Genomic DNA, 22,580 nt, shown 5'->3' on the forward strand with positions numbered 1-22,580 from the left:
GCTTCATTTACTGAAATAATGACGGTTTGCAAGGGCTGAATTCTCCTATTTGAGGAGCATAATGTTCCATTTGGACAAGAGGTTCTTCATATATCTTTGATGTTAACTCTGGCACTTAGCCCAAGTGGATGTGTAAATGTCTGATTTTGAAACATGTAATTGAATATTCATATTTCTCCTGAAAATTCTTTGCCTTCTGAACTAACTAAAGCTTGGACAAAGAATGAGATGATGATAAAAACGTATCATATAATTTTTAGCATTTCATTCAGACTTTATTCTATAGGAAGTCAGATTTATGCAACTTTAACTTATTAGTCACCATCACTCTTGCAATTTTTAAAGAGTCATATTTTAGTGTGTTTATCTTGTTGCTCTAGTAATCAAGCTAAGGAAATCACATCTACCCATTGTGTTTCCTGGCACACAGCAGTCTAAGACTATCTACTGTTAACCTTTGACACCTGTCTTGGAGTCCATTCCTGTTGAGAAAGGCACATTTTATCAGTAGCAAAGCAGGAAAGCTATGTAGTTTATTCTCATTTTTGAGAGTTTGATGAGCTTTGTTCCAAGGGTCACCAGAGCAAGTTAAAAGGAAAGCAAGTGCTTTGGAATTGTTGTTGACTATTTGCCTGACAGAGCTATACCAATAGCAGGAAAGATTCTCCATGATAGCCCAAGATTTAGTAATCCTAGCATGTAAAATGCAATTCGAATGCATATATTGGCAAAGACTTCTTTAGGGTGAGACTGCATCATAGATCTTTGCTTCATCCCTAACTTTACTCATTGAGACTCGTGTTTCATCTTCAGGAACTCCTGAGCCATGCCAGAATGCTGATTTGACATTTCTTTGCAGCGTTTGCTTTAGATGGGGTGGGAGAGAGTGGGGAAAAGTCTCCTAATCAATGAGAATAGTGTGTGCCAGCTAGAAAATTGATAACCCACAAATTAAACTGGGTAGTCTTGAAGCAAGAGTCCATTTCCTCTCTGGTTTTGCCTGTAGGAAGCAGGTGCCTGAGGGAGTTTGGTTCTTAAACATAGGGTTGTAAATTCACCTCAGCTGAATATATAAGCACCAGGTCCAATTTTCTTAAAATATTTCTGGTCAGAATACTGAAAGAACTGTACTATTAGCCTCTGCCTAGGCCAATTCCCACACATGAACACATAAAACACATCTGATATAGGTTTCCTAGAGACAACATTGTCTCAATCCTGAGCCCTGGGAAGCAGTTGAAGGAGTTCATTTTATGGTTGGCTGCTATACAATTAATGACCAAGACATTTCAACAACTCAGGAGCTCAGGGCCGTGGAAGGTGGAGGTGGAAGCTGAACATTTGACATTGCTCCCAAGCCTGCTGTACTATTCCTTGGCTCTTGTCATCTTTTGGAAACCAGTTCTCAGCTCCTGAGGAGCTCAGCGCATCCATCACTATTCATGGTAACGCCATGGCAAGAATAAAAAATAGGGACTAGTAATAAGAGTGATCTTTTCCCTCTTACTTTCTAATACATTCAAAATGTGCCAACTTGACCGGATTCACCTTATCCTGTTGCTTTCTTGTTTCATCCTAACTGTCATCAGTGCAGTAGTTTTCCATGACCACATCTCTTTTTTCAGAATAAAGTCCTTGAATTAAATCTTCACTCAATGTAGAACCGCCAGAAGTAACTTGTGCATACTGATAAGAAGCAACTGCTAAATATTTAAGATGTTGTTGCTGTACTGGAGTTGGAATTCAAACTCTGCTTGAATACGTAGGCACTCCAGCCTTTAAGCCACACCCACATCATTTTTGTTTTTAAAGGGGGTCTTGTTTTTGCCTACACCAGCCTGGACCACATAACTGGAATGACAGGTAAAGCACCACTCTATCCAGAATTCTATTGGTTGAGATGGGTTCTTGAGAACTTTTTTTGTTTTTTTTTGGTTTAGGCTGGCCTCAAATTTTCCCAACCATCACCTCCAGAATAACTAAGATTACAGGCATGAACCACTATATCTGGACATTTTTGAGCTGGTTCTTAAACCATTGTCAGCTTGAAATGGGCCATGGTTAAAATATTTATAATACAGGCATTGGCAATTGTAATTTGCTGGAATTTTGTTTCCAAAGATCCACTTTGCCAACATACTACTTTGATTTGATACTAATTCTTCTTGTGCATAACCAAAAGGAAAATAGAGAAAAAAAAAGAAAAGAAAAGAACACGTTCAAACCAAACTCAATGGCATCTTGTAGCAGTGTTTCTCAAAATGCAGTCTGTGAGCCATCTGTGTCAGAATGAGTCCCTAGAGAAGCCTGTTAAAAGGGGAGATGCTAAGCCCCATTTCATACTTGCAGAATCAGTATCTTGGGAGGGGGAGCTCAGGAATCTGTGTTTAATAAGTAAACTCAAGGTGACTCTTTAAGATTCTAAAGTCTATAAAGCACTGGTTTGGAGAGACAGGATGTGGCTGCAATATTAAACTGTTCTTTTTTTCCTGAAGGAGGCTGGATCTCCAGGTCCTGTCTTTGTTCATGTGCCCTCTCTGAAGGCCCACTTTTCTTTTTTTTTTTTTTCTTTTCTTTTTTTTTTATTGTAATTAGTAAAAGGGGTACATGATATTTGCCAGATAGAAAGTGCATTAATTCACATACATTGATACCCTTTCACATGTCTTGGTACCCATTTCCCCCCCCCCACACCTCCCACCCGTCTTGGTTTTCCCCCTTCCCTATCAAATTTCAAATATCCAAATACAAATAAATTGAAGGCCCACTTTTCTATACACAAATGGGAAGTCCTGACTGGCGCCATGTCACCTAATCAAACATGAGCCACTTTCTCCAAAACCTGCCCCCTGCACTACTCAGCTGACACATTCACTAGGGAAATTTTGGAAATGTACACAAGGAAACCAAGACTAGTAAAACCATAAACAATTCTAGCATAATCACATAACCACTATTAATGTTTTCATCTTTGTTTTATGCATATATATGAACTTTGAAATTTTGATATTCACACTGTGTATAACACTTTGCTTCTTCACAACATTATAGTGCAACTCCTCTATACCACTAATGTTTGAAAATTATTCTATTTTGATCATTGCCTAATATTCTGAGGTGTCAATATACAATAAATTGCTTTCCTTTGTCAAACAATTATTTTCTCTACATTTTTCAGTATTCCAAATAATACCTTAGGAAGTATCCAAGTGCTAAAATCTTTATAGATTACCTTTTAAATCATATCACTTTTATTGCAAGCTCAATTTTTTTCACTTTAATTTTATTGTCAGAGTGTTGTACAGAGGGGTTACAGTTACATGCAGAAAATCATGAGTACATTTCTTCTCAAATTTTGTTGCCTCCTCCCATATTTTTCCATATATTTTTATTGTAATTAATAGAAGGGTTACATTATATTCACCAGATAGAAGGTGCATTACTTCACAAACATTGATACCCTCTCTCATGTCTTGGTCCCCATTTCCCACCCCCACCCCTGCCCCTCATCTTGTTTTCCCCCCTTCCCTATCCTATTTCAAATAAGCATATATACAATATATCAGATAACAAGGGGAAATACCATAACAATATGACAGCAAAAGAGATGAGAGTTAACATAGTACATTAAGGACAACAATCACTCATTATAAGGCTTTTGTTCTATATCTTCCCTCCCCCCCAATTTCTACCCTCTATTCAAGTTGTAAAGTTCATTTACAACATAGTCTTGTGAGTTCACCCTTTGTCCTTTGTGTAGCTATTTTGTTGTTCCTTTTTCCTTCCTTAATTCCATTAAATAAATATATAATCATATATATATAATATACTTAATACGAAAGTTACATACCATGACAAGGGATAAGCCATAGGGGGGAAAAGAACAAAGAAATTATTTCACCTAGAACAATAAAAACAAGAGAAAAATCTCTTGTTTCCATATCCTGAAGTTCATTTTGCTTACCACCATTTTATGTGGTCATATGTACATAGCTATTGAGGCAAGCTCAATTTTTTATACTTGTTTTTTATCCTCAGGATAATCTTAGATGACTGTGTTTCAAGACTGTATTATCCCCTTCAATTTGTCCCATTATTTTTATATGATTATCATATTTTACAAAGATTTAATTCCTGATATGAAACAGTTTTGGTACTATATGTGCATCTTTTTTTAAAAAAATTCATAGCCATACCTAAGATAAGATCAAGAAAAGCCATAACAGTTAGAAAGGACAATTAGATAAAACTGGCTGAAACTGTCTAGAATCGATATTCTCATTATTCCCCAAACATTTGGTGATGTCTGAAGACATTTTTGCTGGTTCTAATTGCAAAGGGGCATGTGGGAAGAAGCCTCTACTCGCTTAAACTAGGGAAAGATCCTAATGATCCTATAGTACCCAAGACAGCCAACCACAATTATATCAACAGAGTGAAGATGTCAGAACTCCATTTCTAACCGCAGACTTCACAAAGTAATAGAGAAATCATCTGAATATCAAAATTGTATCACTGCATGACATCCTGTAGATAATGTAGAGGAATATGTAATATGAAATATGGTTTAACAATGGAACGACTATTAGTTCTTTGAGAAGTTCTACCCAAGAATCCCATTAATATAAGCTTACAAGAATAATGTTGTTCTGGAAAATTTATTTTTAACCTTGGCCTGCTGAGTATTGACATTAGTGATGGTGACCTGCTGATGAGATCATGGATGCCAAGACATTTCAAGGGTGGATAATATATGTGATGATAGAAGCATCTGGAACAATGGAACAAATCAAACATAAAAAATTAATAAGAATAAATGTAAAGTCTTAGACTTAGATCCAAAAATGAACTGTAGAAACACAGGATGTGGAACGTTTGACTTAATACCAAATATATGAAAAATTTGCCTGATGGTTTTAGTTGAAGGTAAGTTTAGCATGAGTCAACATGAGGGTATGCCTGCCAAAAACTTAATCCAGTCCTAGGCTCTATTACTGGAAGTTCATGTACAAAATGAAGAAACAATGACCTCTCTTTTATGTTGCTCAGGTCACACCTGGGATGGCCTCTGCCTCTCTCGCATGGAGAATGGGGCCACTAAATCCATGTCTTATATAAAATATTGAAGGCCCTAGTGGTACATTGCCAGGACGTAGGTGATTTCACATGCTTGCAGCACTGTCACAGATGAGAGATTAGATTTCTTTCACAGTGTCCTTTCTTTCCTATTCTACTTTATTTATTAGTATATTTCTCAGCTTGTTTATCCAGTCATTCACTTTTTTATTACTTGAAGATGCTAGAGGAGCATTCTTTTAAGAGAGGCAGACCTCAGATTAATAGCAGGAAAAACATCTTAAAAATTAGCATGCATTATGAAGCAATGAAATTTGTTGACACTGCTGATAAGAAGCCAGTGACTAGATTTATAAAGGATTAGTTTACCAGGTAAATATTGTTCCTAAACTTCAATCACTGATATATTCCTTTCTTTGTCTTGATTATATGTACATATCCAAATAAATAAAATATTAGCTTATGAAATCAAATTCATTAAGCCATATGCCACCTAAAATATTTGTGAACCTCTCTAATGCTCTATTTGCCCTTACATCATCTCTAGGGTCCATTCCAGATGTTAAAGTGTGAAAAATATCTAAATACCTATAAGAAAATGCCCATTTTGGGTTTTCCATAGCCTCTTTCTTGAACTTGGAATGGCATTGATTCATGGTAGTATCTAAGTCTGAGTATAGGCCCAAGTTTGTTTTATTTCTTTTTTATTTATTTATTTTTATTGTAAAGATGATGCACAGAGGAGTTATCATTACAGAGTCAGGTAATAACTATCAAACAGTGTCACTTCTTCCCCCATTTTCTCCCTCCCAATCCCCCCAACTTGTATAATTCATTTTCAACATAATATCTAGTGAGCATCACTGCAACACTAGTTCATTCTTTGTCAACAAAAAGTAAAATAACAAAAAGGCATGCTTGTTTCCATTCCTTGGAGTTCATTCTAATAAACATCATTTTATATGTTCATATGCACATAGCAGCTGAGCTTTTTAATCCTCTCCTAAGAATATCCTCTTTTTAGGACTAAGTTTCTTGACCAGTATTCCATGTAGAATTTTATTATCTCCTATTGTATTTCCTGGGTTTATGGTTTGTCTCCTCCAGACTCATGACAAGTGGTCCATGACAATGAAGCCCTGCTTTAATACGCCCATCAGTCTTTGTTCATACTACAGTGAGATCAACCATAATGAAACAGTTTCAAAGACCTTTGTCCATTGCTAGAAGAATGAACTTAATAATATATTCAAAGATTATTTCTCCTGAAATCTCTCATCAAGATAAATTAAATTAGCATTTTCACACATTCAAATTATGTAAATTAATATCAAGCTGACAGCAAGAGATTGTCAGTGAATGTATCCTTGTTTGGGTTGCTTAATTCTAAGATGTAAGTTTGTAATCTTCTACAAAGTATACATTGAGTAAGATTCTTGGATCTATGAAATACCTAAAACATTCCCAACTTTCTCAAAATATGCCTTTTCCTACACCACTCCCTATTTATTTAAGGTTACGCAGGAGAAAATTGTCGCTATTGATACCAAAGGCTCTCTTCCATAGTACGAACTCCAAAATAAAAATTCCTCAACTGCAACATGAAATTAAAAACATTTACTAGCATATGAGTTATGTGGTCCACTATCTATTTCTTTTATATCAAAGTTTACTTTATAGAGCAATCATTTGTTGGATTCATTAAACATTGTAGATGTTATTAAGATCTTAGCAGGATAAATGAGGAGCATGCGGGTAGTAGAAGAGCCAATGTCTCCAGCTTAAGCACTAAGAAGTATGAAAACATATGGCTCTTGTTTGCAACAACAGGCCTGAACGGAATGCCTAAGTGAGAGTGAAGCTAAGACTTAAGAAAGTTAATCGCTTCCAGTGTCTGAATTCAAGGTTCTTAGTTTTCTTTTCTTTCGGGAAGTTTTCCAAGGCTTCTCCCTTGCCTTATCAGCCGAGCTGCTTGTGGCCTGTTCCCTTAGTTTAAATCAATACATGTGTTTTTGATATTTGGAAAACCAAGATTTAATTATGCAGCTGCAAGTTCCCCCACATAAACGAAATGCATCTTAGAGATATAAAAACATTGAGAAACCACTTCTAGTTAGAAAATTCAAGTGGGTGAAAATCTATTCCCAGCCTCTCAGCATCTTATTTAATTATGGTAGGCTTTTATGTTACTGGAAATTGAAATGGAAACCAGAATAAGACTTGAGTTTATCCACATTGGTTCAAAGTGAAAAATGAAGATGTTTAGTATAGTCTAAGAAGAAGAAGGAAAATGCTACATTCTGAATTAGTACTTTAGTTGTAACCTACATAAGCATTATTCTCTTAAATACAAAGAGCAACAAATAAATTGTTGATTTTTCCATTATTTTTATATTTTTATTGTAATTAATAGAAGGATTACCTTATATTCGCGAGATAGAGGATGCATTACTTCACATACATTGATACCCTTTCTCATGTCCTGGTCCCCATTTCCCTCTCACCACCCCTGCCCCTTCCATTATTATATGCTAAAAAGAGTACATATCTCATTAAAGACACCAGAAGGTTGATCCCTTTAATTTGCCAAGTGACTCTCAATAATTAATTATTTACCGAAGTTAAACTTTGGCACTTTTTAAACTGTTGAAAACACCCATGTTTTGGCATGATTACATACAAGTGATTAATTCAGCATGGTTTTACTCGTCATTGAATATCACTGTCTTCTGCAGTAGAATTTGCTAGGTCCTGTGGTTTGCTCAAAATAAAATGTTGGAATGATTCCCAGTTTTAATAGTCCCAATTTATTATTACCACTGAACCCTGATCAGATCATGGACTGGATTAGATCCCAGTTTTTCAAAATGCCCCAATTTATGACTCCCTTAGAATCCTGATAAAAATGTGTATTTGAATAGGGCTTTAGTTAGCTGAGAGAAAAAAAAGACCCAGTTAATTACTTTTAGATTCTTATTAGATCATCCTTGCTTGGGAGTTATGAAAAATATTACTAGATGGTTTTTCTCAGGACAAGGTCATATTCTCATTTTATTCTGACAGTAAAATAGATATCAAATTTCTGGTTTTCATAGTACTAACCATCTCGTGCGTAGAATAAAAGGTTGCTGTATCTCTGTGGTTACTATTGAGGCTTGTGTTGAGGTAGGACCATTTCCTTCTGTCTTAGAATGAGGATTCAAATTAGATAGAAAGTAAGAGAGAGGACCAAAAATAGTGCAATGATTTTACACACACACACACACACACACACACACACACACACACACACACACACCCCATACCACCACTCTATTTAGCCGCATTTGGGGGATTTTCCTCTAATTTAGGGGTCTAAGGACTGATACACAGGGAAGATACAGGTAGTTTTACTGTCTGCACTTTAATTTGATCTTTATAACACTTGCCTTCTTAGAAATGTTTGTGGTCCCCAATAAAACTTGGCACATTATTGTATTCCTATAGACAAGTGATGTGTGCATCTCCATCCTAATGCATGCCAGCATTTTTATGAGCCAAAATCCTTTTATGGAATTTGAATCAATGTTAGAAGTGCTGTATTAGCAACTACTTGTCAGCCAAGCTAGATTAATACAAAAAATGAATCACTGGATTGGCATACTTTCCAATAGTTATTTAGACAAACTTGTACAGATTATAGCAACTCTTTAACATTGTTTAAAAGAATAATCTTATACTCATATACCTAACTGTAACATAGTTACACGACTGGATGCATCTGTAGTGCTGCTGATAAAAATTCTGAAGAAGAATGATACCTAAACTAATGATTGGTTCTACAGAGTGCTTAAAATAACAAATCTGATAAAAACTGGGGATAAGCCAGGTGCTACTGGCTCATGCCTGAATCACTAACTACACAGAAGTCTGAGATATGAGGATCTGAGGATCATGGCTCAAAGACAAACTATGCAGTATGAAAAGAAATCCATGAGACTCCTATCTCTAATTCATCAGTAAAAAATCTGGAACTAAAGATGTGATTCAGGTGGTGCCAACCATGAGCAAAACAGATAAACAAAAACATAATGTCCAGGTTTCCCAATACCACCAGCACCAAAAAAGGAAAACAAATAAGAGATGAAATTATTCTCTGCATGATACATACAATATTAAATTAATACATATTCAATACAATCAACAAACCTTGGTAATTTCATATTTTGTGCTAAAATACAGGTAAATTTGATTAGATGGAAATTTTGTACAGAGGTAGTATAATCTAAGAAAAGCATTTGTAAGTTTTAGAGAACTATAATTGTGTAAGAAACCATTTGGTGACTAGAATTTTGAAAGCAGGGTTCTTATGTCTTTGTTTTCACAGCTTTGTGGATGTATTCTTAATAATCCCTGTTTATATTACCATGAAAGGGAGTGGTAGTAATTGTAAAGGTCTCACTTTCATAGTTTTGTTTAAATATAATACTTTTTTTAGTGGCTGAGTTCCTTAGCAGACAAAAAGAAACCTTCTAAAATGAAAGAAAAATACAAGTTAAGTGAATCCAGAATGCTCACTGTAGGCTATAAAATTTTAATTTTCCAAAAATGCTCTAAAAATGCAGACATATCAAAATTTTATAATCCAAATAGTATTTTCTCAGATTTTTGGCTCATCTTCTTTACTTATTTGGACATATGTTCTATTGAATCTTGCTTTGGAGAGCTTCTATCACATCTCCAGTCGATGAGTCAAGATTAGTTATTGTTCACATCCATTGGCAAACTTCACCACTCCACTTATTGTCTTCTGGAATTGGCTTCTCTAAGCCCCCCATTTCCTTTATGTAGAAACTCTTAACCTAGGCCTGAGATTTACAAATACCAAACTTTAGATATGCTTTTCCTTATTTCCTGAGCAGCCTGATAGATCCATGAACCTTAACTTGTAATTTTATTGCCTGGGGGCACTGGACAGGATCTGAGGACTCCTGGGGTTGTCACACTATGAACAAATTGTGTTCAAACCCAGTAGATAACGAGAAAGGTATTTCTCCACCCCCTGCATTGCCCAGCACAGCTCTCTACAGCCAACAATAATCTAATTCAAGATGACATTTATGGCAAGCCCTGTGTTAGAAATATAACACAACTGAAGAGGTAGAGTTTTAAAACATTTCTCATGTGATTGTCATTTTTAGCTATATTTGAGATCAACTAAACTAGATATGGCCCAGAGGAAGCATGTGGGTAAATGGAAGGACTATAAGACCCAAGAGAGGGTCAGACATAAGAAAAGACCTGACTGCATGGCTGCACAGTCAAAATGCTTACTGGCTTTATCTGTCAAATGAGAAGTCTGCCTATCAGATTGTGGAGAATGAAAAGGAGCATTTACAAAATAAACACCTGGTTCACTCTAGGTGTTCAGTGTTCTCTCCCAACCTGCTTTGGGAATTTTAGCCTCCTGATCTTCCACTTCATAGCCTTTGGAAGCCTGAAATGCTCTGAGACATACCATCTGTGAAAGTTGCTGAATTGGCTCCTGCTATGATGAAGAAGGCCAATTTGAGTGCAGACTTCGCCCAACTGGGAGTGGTGCCAGACACTTCCATTCAAGAAGCTTCTCGTCATTTCTTATTGATCACTGGTTGGAAGTTGTTCTGCAAGCATCTTGAGCTTGGCATGAGATGGCAGCACAGTAGCATGGGGGAGCTGGCTGCAGCCAGTGTTTGGCAGCTGAGGAAGCGAATTCAAGGAGAAGGGACACAAATGCCCATGGGTTACTGCCAGCTCTTCCGTGTCCACAGGTTTGTGGCTGCAGGAAACACTTGTAACCACAGCCATTAAACTTCACAAAACCTCATATTTGCATTTGTTATATGTAGGCATTGAGAGGAAGTGTACCTCTGGCCACCTAACATTTTCAAACCAGTCCTTGGTAGAAATTCTGGCCTATCTACCTGTCTTTGTCCTGGACCTCAATTTCATATGAACTTTACAGTGCATTTGAAATGACTTTCAGGTTGTCCAAATCTGGTTGTGTAAATGTCTAAAACATCTGATTCCTTTCTCAAAAAGGGGCTCAAAGCCCTTCCCCTTTCTGTTTTATGCTTTTTATTTACTCCAGGATTGAGAACTAAAGAGGAGGCAGTGATTTGGGCAAAGGCATAAAAGGCTAATTCACTAAAGCTCTCCTCCCCCACTTAAACTACAGTAATAACAATGGCCTGTTTATACAAAAGGTCATTTGTGCTCTTGGAGAAACTTAACAAGTATAGAATAATGTGTGAAATCATGATTTGTTGAAGCAGAGATTAGTAAATATGACAGTAAATATGATAGTAATAGATCATTACCATAGGTTGAGTATATGTTCTGGACCCAAACAAATCCTAGGTCCAAAAATATTTCAGACTTTGGAGATTTTCAGATTTTGAATACTTGTGTTGACTTTGAAGCCTGAACCTGCTCTGAAATACAAAACTTTTTTTGGGGGGGGGCATTCTGTGAGCCTTCAAAAAGTTTTGAATTTCTGAGCACTTTGGATTTTTTTATATTAGAGAGATTTAACCTATAATGGCTTTCATCAAAGTCACTAAGCCCTTCAGTGATTCTCTATTGCCTGTTTAAACAACAGGCAACATATTGGCTCATTGTACATTACTATTGTCTAACTCTCAAATCATATTTCCTACTCCTGAACAATATGACCCATTTGTCCACTAATCTGTACAGCTCATACTGTTTGAGATTGATACTGCACTTTCCAATCTTTGTGTCCCTCATAATGCCATTTTCTATATCTGGTATAGCCTCTTCTACTTTCAGTGAAATCTTGCAGATATCTTCTCCTAAAACCAAGCTGAAGGACAATCCTGAATCAGCATACTCCCTTGTGCTACTCTTTAGTTTCTGTTGCTGATAACAATAATCAAGCATTCCAAATCTAACATTTAGAGTAGAACCAAGGAGGGGGATATGCAAGTAATGGTGGTCCTAGGAAGGGGTGCTGTGACACTAGGCTTGAGCTGAAGAGCTCAGGGACATCACCCAAGCCCATAGTTCAAGCCCCACAAGTGACAAAAAATAGAGGAAAAAAGAAAGAAAGAAAGAAAGAAAGAAAGAAAGAAAGAAAGAAAGAAAGAAAGAAAGAAAGAAAGAGAGAGAGAGGAAGAAAGAAAAGAAGGAAGGAAGGAAGGAAGGAAGGAAGGAAGGAGAAAGAAAGAAAGAAAGAAAGAAAGAAAGAAAGAAAGAAAGAAAGAAAGAAAAAGAAATGGGGAACTTGGCACTTCTCTGAAAGATATCACTGTATGAAAGAGAGTGAACAGTAGTATATAGACAACAAACAATGTAGAATTATATCCAGCTCTTTCCTACTTCAACTGGATTTCGTATTCTGCTAAACGTTTTGACCCTCACCTTCCTCATCCAGAAAAAAGGGGAGGAGGAAGAAGTAATGTCTAGCATTCCAAATTCCTTTGAAATTTTATAAGATGCAACACTCAAACTGCCTAAAACTGTGCTCTATACTTAATAGACACACATTTTTGTTATCATTGTTATTGTTTCTCTACTTTGAATTGTAGAAGTAAGTGTGTGCCATTTTTTCTCTTACTAGCTGACAATTGCCTTTAGTTTCCTATCACATCTTAATCATCTCACTATCTAATACATTACATCTCACAGAGTAAGCACTCAATACATAGTTAGTGAATAAGGGATGAATGTGTGAATGAATGAACATAAGACCATACCCATTTTAATTTCATTTTTGAGTGAATAATTTATAGGATTGAACTAAGAGACAGAATAGGTCAAATCAAAGTTGGACAAAGCCATATAGTTTAGAGAAGTAAGACTTTCCCCTGGGCTGTGAAAATGTCAGAAAGCAGCAGATCATTTGTACCTGGCAGTAAGGAGAGTGGAAGTGAATCAGTGAAGCATAGTTATCAGTCCAGCAGGAATGTGTGCACCTATTTCCCTCTTGCTGAACCAGACCCTCAGGGAAAAGACCTTAAAGTAAATGAAATGCAGCCACTTCACGAATGAATGACGATGTTATGAGCCAAAGAGGTGTTTTATTGTTCAAGTGTTTTGTTGTTTTTGTTTTTTTTAAAAGGGTTCTTGTCTTCATTATCTTCCACTGGTTGAACTGTCACCAGTTAGAATTATTTATAAGATGCATTCATTCTCTTTTTCGTAACATAAACACAGAACTTCAGCCATGCCTTTAGCCCCTTGTCAATGAAAAATTCACTTTTATAGCAAAATTTGAATATTCATGTGAGACATGCTCTCCTTGGCTTGTTCGCTGCTGAGAGAGAGGGAGAGAGAGAATGTGTTTGTGTTGTACGTAAAACCGATTCAGTCAGAAATCCTGGTTGCAGGTATTTCAGAGAGCAACCATTAAAACTGTAATGTAAGTGAAGGACCATGAAAAATGGTGATGGTCATTTGGAATAATCAGATCCATAAAGCTACCCTCTAAGGAGGCAATATTCTTGAACTCTGAGTCCATAATTAGGACTCTACATTACCATTGAATTAGAGCCTTCATCTTCTAAAGTGTTCCTGATTCATCCTCTCCTTCCGTTTTTTGCCTTTACTTCATATGTAGATCCTAATTCTCTTAAGCATAGATTTCACTTCCATACAACTCATTAGAGAAAATTAGTAAAATCCTGATTGACTTAAAGTATAAAATAAGATCAGATTTTGAATCTTACTTAAATAGTTTATAATTCACAGAGTTGTAATGATCAGTGGGGAAATATTGGCTATATTTTAAATATCTTGCTGAATGATCATGTGTGTTTCTGAAAACATGGAATCTAGAATATAATTACAAACACCAGTTTTTAAAAGTTAAAAAGTCAGATAAATAGATGAAGAATTGCTAGACAAATCATCTTTTGGAAATAATAGTGAACTCTTCTATTGACAGAATCAACAGCTAATTAAAAATTCTATTAGTGAAGATGTAAAAGATGGCACATTTCCAATTCAGATTGACACCGAGGACATAGACATAATTGATATTTGTTCAATAATCCTAAAATGTTTCACAGTCTCTAATAGAAGCTGAGATAGCTAGAAAAAGTTTTATATTCTAGGCACCTAAAGGGTATTTTCAGTTCCAATAATGCATCTTTGCAAAAAAAAAAAAACAATTGTAAGGCTTAGCTGGATGAAAACCAAAGAATATTTTAGTGTGTTTGTTGGCTTTGTTTAAGGGGAAAAAAATCACCGTGTCATGATAATGTATGGTGTGATTCATATGTTTTTAATCTGATTATACTAAATGTAATAAAGTCAAAAGAGCATAATTTACTAGTTGGACTTTCAAATTTCAGAGTTATAGTTTGCTGCATAACCGAATGCATCTTGGGGGAAAAAACTACAATGATCAGTCTTAAATACTCAGTCTTGTTAAATCAAGATCATAGCTTTAACGATATGCCTCAAAGTACAGTATACTGCTTTTGACATTATTAAACCTAAACCAAATATAGTCATATTCAGGATTCATATGTATATGTCTTCTACTTTTAGCAATTCTATTTTTAAAAATTATGGATTTATTGTGATTGTGGTCATAGCTCAGTGATAAAGTACCCATGTAGCCTTACAAGACCCTGGATTTCTTCTCTACCACCAATCACACAAAAAAATTACTGCTAATATTTGTAGATTTAATCTCAAAGGATTAACTAGGTGGACAAAAGTGTTATGTGAAGCCAGATCATTTTACAACATATTCTGCTTTTTGTGATCATTATATGTTATTCATAAATACAGGTATGTTGAATTTAAAGTCCTTTGTAAACTAATTAAAGATAATTTAAAAAATAAAGAAGTTTGAGGTATAAAAATAGTTGTCTAGAAATGAGCACCTAATTCTTTTTTTTTTTCCAGTCCTGGGCTTGAGCTCAGGGCCTGAGCACTGTCTTTGGACTTTCTCAAGGCTAGAGCTCTACCAATTGAACCTCAGCACCACTTGTGGCTTTTTTCTATATGTGGTACCGAGGAATTGAACCCGGGTCTCGGCCCATGAGTGCCTAATTCTTAAAGACACATAGTTCGGCTTCTCACCAGCAAACAAGCTACTATAACAAGAAAACAGACATAATGCTAATAATCCCCTGCCTGAAGATAAAAATGAATACCTAACATCATTAGCAACAGATCCATACTGTCAACTTACTCAAGGCAAACATTTCTCATTGATTAATCTGAAATAAATGTTTACAGGTATCAGTTATCTTTCTTCCTGCTGCTTCTGGTCACACAATCTTGCGTTTGCTGAATTCAAAGAAAATAATGAATTTTGAAATTAAAAAAATACAGAGGGCAAACATAGAAATAAGCATTCTCAAAGATACACTTAAAGATTTTGCTTGTATGTACCAGAAACTCATGTTACTAAAAGCATGCTAATCAAGCCAGAAAACTTGATGAAGATCTCCAAATATCACATATTAAAACTGAAATATGTAGTATGTTTTTACAACTTTCTCAGGACACTTGAAAATATATGAAACCATATAGACAGGTTTGCAGACCTATGTATACATTTCTTTTTTACATTGCCTTCTCATCAGATGACATATGAAAAGAATTTTGTTTGATTTGAAGGAATGCGAAAATTCATTTTAGGCCTAGACTGAATGAGAAGTGCTTAAATTCCAGTCTATTATTTTGTGTATCTGAGGGCATTGTTTTGGTAGTTGCCTGAAAGCATTTCTACTCATGATTAATACCAAGGATATGAGTGTGGTTGTGTATGTTTATATGTGGAGAGTTTCATAAATAGATAATAGACATTGTGAGCTTAACTGTGCTTACACTACTAAGTCCTCTAGGGAATGTTTAAGATCTCTTCCTGGATGAGTCAGAAAAGTAGCATTTTTCAAGTTTAAATGAGTGATTACACATTATCTACTTTCATACTGCATAAAAGGATACTGATAGGGAGAATTAGGTAACTGAGAAAGAGGAAGATATAAAAAGGATCAAGAAAAATGAGATGGAGACTAGAACACCTCTGGGGAAGGCTCTCTCTATCTCTCTTTCTCTCCATCCCCCCTCCCCCCCCCACACAGATTTTTCTCTATGCCTTAAAAACTGCTAAAGTCCTGGACCTGCCCAAGAGCAGAAGGCATTGAAGTGCATACATTAATTTTCTAAACTGAGTACAAGCACCTGGCTCACACACCTAAGACAACATACTGCTAAGGTAAATATTGGATTAACCATACCCTTTAATGAACCATTGGTGTATTTAAAAATTTAAAAAGTATAATACCCACATTGTATTAGCACTGTAATGAAGACGTAGGACTGGGATTTTTTTTTATTGGGAAAAGTGTTTCTTTACCACAAAACGCTTTACAATTTTTATAAATAGCCCCAAATTATAACTTCAACCCTAGGTGTATATCTAAAAGTGCATTTCTCAGGCAAAGCTCTTCTTCAAACTAGGAGATTCTCAAGGTCAGCCTGAGAGGACACAAGTGAGTAGAGCAAGCATGTCATCTTTATGTACAGAAGGTGATGATTCCACAGTGTGCATATTTTCTTTAGTGTCAGTAGCCTAACTCCCACATACTGGAGCATTTCTTAGAACATTAATTCAGTCCCTCTTACCTTTCACTGCACTGCAGGAATATGTCTGAATCTGCTGTGTGTGTGTGTGTGTGTGTGTGTGTGTGTGTGTGTGTGTGTGTGTGTCCTAGAACCTGTTCCTACAATCCATTCTCTAGAAGCAAGGCTTCCCTTACAGGCCCCAATGGAAGCCTATACTAAGATCCAGTTGCTTTGCTTTATGCCCATTTGAGAGTCCAACAAGTATGTGTCTTTCTAATTAACAATTCTCCTTGGACAGAACATTACTAATTCTTCCCATCTTGTGCCCTCTCATTCTGATATGTCATTTTTGCTTCCTTATTTCTCCTTTTTTAAAGTATTAACACTTGTCATAGGAAAGGTCCATCTTTACTTGGTCATTTTATTTGAATTTTCACATTTTAGCCCTCAAAGCATATAAGAAAGATTTGTATTTTGATGAATTTCAGAACTTTTGATCACCTGAGAGCTAGCATAATTTATAGAAGGTTTCTGAATTTTTTCCTAGAGGCATGGCTATCATGCCTTTGAATCAGAGTTTAAATTGAAGTTATACGAAATTTTCTACTTTAGAGTACTTAGGTAGACATTTTCTTGTATAATTCATTTGTGACATTTTAACTATGTTTGGCCTAAACTCTTGAATAATTCAGAGTAAATATTAATTGAGCAGCTAAACATTTGGTGGAGAATGGTAAGATAAGTTAAACACAGCCTACTCCACATGCTCAACAAGTTCATGATTAAGAGAGAAGTGGCCAAGTCATGAGTAATTATAGTATAGCCAAACTGTGCTACATGATGTAATGGGGTATAAAACTGCTATATGGTCACAGAGAAAGCTGCCGTGAAAAACTAGCATTATAGCTGGGACAACAAAAGAAACCCACTTAATCATCCAATATTTCTAGACACATGCAATGAAATCATTAAGTTCAATTATAATGCACAGCTCAACTGTAGAGAAAATTAAAAGCAACTTTTTAAAAATTTAAATTCTTAATCCCATCAATAATACATGATATTTTTTTGCTGCTAACTAGAAAGCATTTTAGGACTCAGGGAAAGTTTTTAGTTGAAATCTAACGGATATTTTTCTAGCCAATCTTAGAGTTTTCCATTATATTCTCACCCAAAGTTGACAAGATACAGTTGAAGATTAAGGCAAAACTTTCCGGGAACATATCAGTTAGGAACAAGCAAATAACTATGGGTACTGAATATATTTATAAAGAACTGTTGTGCAGATAAATGTACAATCTATTTAGATAGTTCACTATTGAGGAAGTTTGCCAAAATATTTCCATAGATACATGTCTGTCTCACCTAGGTGAGTTCCAGGGACTTAATCTATATTTCTACTTCTCCATTTTTATATTAGGTTATTACTGTCCATTTGTATATACAACTCTATGCTACATATATGTGTCAGTATACTACTATAATAAAAGACGTAGGACCCTAAAAAGACAACAAACTGACCTTATATTTTAAAAGACTGAAAAAAGTTCATTAGAATGACCCATGTTTTGGGCAGGGCAGATTTTTCATCGCATTTTTATGGTTATAAGGAATCCAGATGATCTGGAGAAGCAAATTCCATACTTCATACATATTACTTGCATTTTTAGTATTTTTGTACTGATGATTATATCCAGATTTATTCATGTAGAACTCAACTGACTGCGCTACAGAACATCTCTGGTTTATAATGATTCAATATATAATTTTTGGTGTTTCCTTGATGGTGTGAAATTGATATGCAGTCAGTAGAATCCTTACTTCAAAGTTTCTCCTTCTCCTGAGTTATTGCTAAGTGGTATGAGCCTGTCTTGAAATATTAGACAGTGGTACCTTGTCATAGCTTGCATTCAGCCCCTGATACATTGGAAGGACACTGGTGTTGTACAGGGCACAGTGCGGGGTTTGTCAGGTTTGGTGTATTGCAGCTAACAATATTGTCCATTTATGGTGTTTTTAAGTTGAGGGACACCTGTATTTTATCATTTTCTTTTGAACACTGCTCAGTAAAGATTTTAAAAAAAGAAGTGAATCAAGGGAAAATACAATACATTCTCCAATGTAAGGCACACATTAAACACTCATGAAATGTTGCTAAGGTAGATCAGATTAGCTCCATCTTGACTCTTCTCCTCAATATTTTTCATATTGCAAGATCAAAATAGGAGGTGAGAAGAACAGAATAGAATTCTAGTCAGTGAGTTCCATGAGGGTAAGTTAAAGGATTAATATATTTTAGAAAGATTTGCAGCCAACAGACTCCAACCCAAAGCACTTACTGCTTTGTTCTCCATCAAGCAGAAAATTCAATTAACCACCACACACCTGGTCCCCTGAGCATTCTGGCCAATCCACATTACATAGCATTTATTAAAGGTAACTCTGCTCGGCTCAAGATTCTGTGTAGAATTTTGAGAGAGCTGAAAAGAACTATACTTGGAAGAGAAGTGCGTTGTGTATACTTGTAAAGATTGCATAAGTCTTTTAGTATCTCTTCTTCCTGCTACCTTACCTGACAGATGAGCATGCTTTTATTACCGTTGCTAGTAATTGGTATCGGTGAACTAGCCACCGTCCTTTAATGGTTTTTGGCCTATTTTTATTCAGCCTTCTCCATTTGAGATAGGTACTATTGTATTTCTCACTTATGGATAACAGACCAGTTAAACAATTTGTCCATGGACAAAAAATTAGGAAGTGTCCAAGCTCAGGTCCCATCCCAAGATGTCCAGTGTCTTTCCCCATCCTGTCTTCATTTCACAAAGAGTAGAGTGAGTATTCTTTAGCAGCTGAGGGTCTGCTCGGCAAAAGGCTCTGCTTCAGTAGCCCTGCCCGGGTGAGGATGCAGCCTCCCATGAAGATCTTAAGGCAGAAATATAAATGTAAATTTTGCTCATTAAAACTGTAATTAATTTATTGAAAATGAATTGTTATTATTTCAGGGACGAATGCATACTGGAATATGCTGATTATTTTAATGAACCAAGAGCCTCTTCTGGGATACTTCCTCTGTATTATTTGCAAGCAGGTCACTGTAGATTTTTCTGAGATGCAAATAAAAGGATAGCTGCTCATTTTCAAGTTTTGGTTCATTAAAAATGCAAAATGAAATGTGTGCAGTATAATGTATTTGGGGTCATGATAAGAAGATATCTTTGTTTAGGAAAGACCTGGCTTCCTGTGTGTTAACCCATATTTATTTTTGTTGGCCATGGGACTTGAGCTCTGGGCCTCAGTATAGTCCCTGAGCCTTGAGCCACAGCACCACTTCCAGTTTTCTGGTGTTATTGGAGATAAGAGTTTCATAGACTTTACTGCCTCAGATCTCAGCTTCCTGAGTAGATAGGCATGAGTCACTGTGCCTGGCTCCATAATTCTTCTAAGTAGCAGCTGTGTCTTCTGCTACAGATCTTAGCACAACACCTACCTGCATAGGTGTTGAATGCACTATCCAGTATAATTGTTATATTTGATGGGCAGAGCCCCTTCTCTTGTTTTACAGTAAACATATATTTAATCTTCCCAAGATACACAAAAGAGGAGTTTCTAGAATTTTTCCTGTTTTTTTTTTCTCGTTAGATGACTTTAGGATAAATCAGAAATTACACGCCCATGTATACATATCTATGGCCTATTATCTCCAAGAAAATATCCTCATTGCAATGACAATGTGCCCGTAGCATCTGTTCCTTTAAAAAGCCTCCCTCATCCATCCATTGCACTTACATTTAAGCAATAGTTGTAGTGGAGTCGTTTTCCTTGACATCTGGGAGAGCTAGAATGGAGTCATTCCTGGCAGTCAGTCTAGTCTCAAATTGCCCATTATTAGCTCTTTGCTTAATCACCATGGACAACCGACATTGTCTAGATGAGCTGTTGGACCTTCTCTGATAACTGCATGGTGGTTATCACCTCCTACCACAGGTTGCCTTTCTATGTTCTAGCCTCTGTATATGTCTGCCATAGAGGGGAGAGAAGCAGATGACACACATTCTCCCCTAGGGCTTGGTGCTTAGTTACTAAGGATCCTAGCAGCATTCCTTTAAAAGTAGGAGGAGACTTTGTGATACATATCTGATTTGCCTGGCATGCAACTGGCAAGTTGAATTCCAGTGTCTCCTGTTATTAGTACGTAGTGCACCTTCACTGTAACCTCAGAATAAAATAAAAACCAAATGGACTGATAGGCTACATTTCTTGGAATGGACTTATAGCTATGGTTTCTGTAGGAAAACTCATATATCACAAAACAAAAAAAACGATCATTCCTAGTTAGAACCACAGAAAATACTATGGTCAAACAGAATATTTTGGCTGACCTTTACAAAGTCTCCTGCAAAAATGAGATAGGAGGGAGAAAGACTTTATATACCTTAATAGCTTTTTCATCCTTTTCATAATGTAGGGAAGATGACATTTCAGAATACAGGTGCCCTTCTGTGGGCAGGATGGAAAGATGAGGTGGAAAGGGTCAGTATCTTCTTCCCCTTTCTCAACTAGAGCCATATCACACACACAAACCAAGGCTGCCTTGACTTCTTTATATGCTCCACGTTCTTTCACTGAAAATTCTATAAAACAAGGAGATGGATACTCCAGACCTTGGGAAGTCAAGCTTTTGTGTCTACAAAAACACAGGAAACAGAACAGCACGTGCCATATGGTTCCCCAGTCTTCAGCACATTTTTATGTGAGTAAGCATTCGTGTCCAAGATCAAAACACATCGTTGCTGAGAGCATCAACCTGTGAAACCCCAGGTGACAAAACAGCAGGGAAAGAAGAGTTTGAAAAGAAAGGAAAGGAAGCATAACTAGTTTCCTTTTATTCACTGTGATTTTCCTGTTTCCTCTGTAGGAAGTGTATGTAGACTTCCCCTACCCCAAACTGTCAACATGAGAAGCTTATCTTTATGCTTTTCCATATGCTGACAGGATCATCATGTCAATGACCTGACATTTGTTTTTAAAATATTATCTGTGGCAGCCCCTAACATTAGAACGTGTTATAATCTCAGAGAATTTTAATATGAAATTTCTCTTCCTCGCAGTGCTACTAATAGTGAGCCCATACAAACAGGAAGTTTTAAAACAATAAATAAAGGCTATTTCTTGCCACCCAATGATGGAAATATCAATAAAAAATAAAGCATATCAACTGGTTATAAACGTCCTCCAACCAGCAAAGCTTGCTCAAAGGCAGCTATTATAGATCTTTCTTCTGTGTTACCTTGGCCAGCAGCCTAAAGAGCATCTTTTAATGTCATCCATGCTTAATGACACCCTTCAGAGGGGCATTTTTCTATAGGATTATTATAAGAGAATCATGCATTATCAGAGAACATTGTAAGCACTCTGTAGGTTCTTCCCCTCCACCCTCCTTCCCTCTTTGGGGGTAATTTTCCAAGGAAAGCTAAAGATGTTTACTAAGCATTTCTGAGAAATTCATCCACATTACGTGAATGCAAATTACAGGAACTCAGTGCATTAGCAATGAAGAAAGTTTAATGGGTTTGGGAAAGGTATAAATTTAGGGAAAATGCTAATTTCAATAATAGGAGAGTCCTTACTGAATGGCAATCCTCATGAAATGGTAGTATTTAGCAATAGCAGGAAAACAGTAAAAAATAACTAGTTTCAAAAACTGAAACTAGTAGTTAGAAATTATAAATGATAGTTATGACTTTAGACTACAAAATAGATTAAGTATCCAGGGAAACATTTCATATGGAGAATTTAGTTGATTCTGGGACACGTAGGATATAAAAATCTTGTCTGTGGTCATCTTACCTATCCAAAAGCCAATAAATCCCCCAAACCCTACTGAGTTAGAATGTTCTCAGACCACACCCAACTGTGGGGATCATCCCAAACTTTAA

At 36.2% G+C, this 22,580-nt stretch overlaps 1 protein-coding gene across 3 annotated transcripts in view; it reads left to right on the forward strand.

Annotated features, from left to right (window-relative positions):
• The window catches only part of Pard3b (par-3 family cell polarity regulator beta), a 963,936-nt gene that overhangs the window by 764,185 nt on the left and 177,171 nt on the right, over window positions 1-22,580 (forward strand). The window lies entirely within an intron of this gene.

Source organism: Megascapheus bottae, chromosome 21 (genome assembly GCF_031878675.1).
Source record: "Megascapheus bottae isolate mThoBot1 chromosome 21, mThoBot2.hap1, whole genome shotgun sequence".
NCBI lineage: Eukaryota > Metazoa > Chordata > Mammalia > Rodentia > Geomyidae > Megascapheus > Megascapheus bottae.